Genomic DNA, 1,476 nt, shown 5'->3' on the forward strand with positions numbered 1-1,476 from the left:
AGTGCCATGGCGTCACAGCTCACAGCAGCCTCCAGTTTTTGGGCTTAGGCCATTCTCTTGCCTCAGCCTCCCAAGTAGCTAGGACTATAGGCACCCGCCACAACCCAGCTATTTTTTTGTTGTAGTTGTCATTGTTGCTTAGCTGACCTGGGCCAGGCTCAAGTCCGCCAGCCTCGGTGTATGACCAAGCGCTAGGCACCCTGTCACAATCTAGATACTGTTATTGTCTAGATTCTATGGTCTGTTCTGTCTTTTGGATTTTTCTGGTTTCTTTGTGGTGGTCTATCTTTTATATTTTCTATAAATTGAAAGTTTCAAAGCTTTTATGGGTTCAAGTTATTTTGACTAGAATACATCAAAATGTCAAGTGATACTGTATACTTTATACACATATAGTATCACGTCAGGGGTTACACCTGGATAACCTACCATTCGTGATGCTAAGATTTACATTACCTTTGAGTAGCACTGATGCATTTCATCCTTCATAACCTAATGCGTTTATTCTTACTCCAGTATGACTGTCTCATTCTCAAATCATTATTCTCAAACCAACAATACTAGTACTGCAGCCAACAACAGTATCACCTGGGAACTTACTAGAAATGCATATTCACGACTGTGTGCAGTGGCTCCTGCCTGCAATCTTAGCACTCTGGGAGGCTGAGGGTGAATAGCTTGAGCTCATGAGTTTGAGACCAGCCTGAGCAAGAGCAAGACTCCATCTCTACTAAAAATAGAAAAACTGAGGCAAGAGGATGGCTTGAGCCTAAGAGTTGGAGGTTGCTGTAAGCCATGATGCCACGGCACTCTACCCAAAGTGACAGCTTGACACCCTGTCTCCAAAAAAAGGAGAAAGAAATGCATATTCATGGGCTTTTCTCTGACCCACTGAATTAGGAATTCAGGAAACTGTTTGAAAAAGCCTTCTAGATCAGTGGTTCTCAACCCTCCTGATGCCATGGCCCTTTAATACAGGACTCACAGGTTGAGAACCACTGTTCTAGGTGATTCATTTTTTTTTGAGACGGTGTTACTATATTGCCCTCGGTAGAGTGCTGTGGCGTCACAGCTCACAGTAACCTTAAACTCATGGGCTTAAGCTATTCTTTTCCCTTAGCCTCCCAAGTAGCTGGAACTACAGGTGCCTGCCACAATGCTTGGCTATTTTTGTTGTTGTTGTTGTTGTTGTTGTTGTTGTTGCAGTTGTCACGGTTGTTCAGCTGGCCCAGGATGGGTTTGAACCCGCTAGCCTCCGTGGCTGTAACCACTGTGCTACAGACGCCAAGCCTCTACATGATTCTTGTACATACTAAAGTTTGAGAACCACTGAGCTTTCTTAACCCATAGTTTAGTTTCCTGAATAATTTAGTTTATCATTGGGGGCATAGATTAGGGTAAGATATTTTGTTACTTTTTATTTATATGATTCAATATGAAAGTCTTGAGTTACAGCTCAGCACCTATAGCTCAACC

The 1,476-nt window shown here is 43.0% G+C and overlaps 1 protein-coding gene across 1 annotated transcript in view; it reads left to right on the plus strand.

The window, feature by feature from the left end:
- Positions 1-1,476, plus strand: part of KDM5B (lysine demethylase 5B) — an 86,887-nt gene that overhangs the window by 68,163 nt on the left and 17,248 nt on the right. The window lies entirely within an intron of this gene.

Source organism: Otolemur garnettii, unplaced genomic scaffold (genome assembly GCF_000181295.1).
Source record: "Otolemur garnettii isolate 467f Iridium unplaced genomic scaffold, OtoGar3 scaffold00055, whole genome shotgun sequence".
NCBI lineage: Eukaryota > Metazoa > Chordata > Mammalia > Primates > Galagidae > Otolemur > Otolemur garnettii.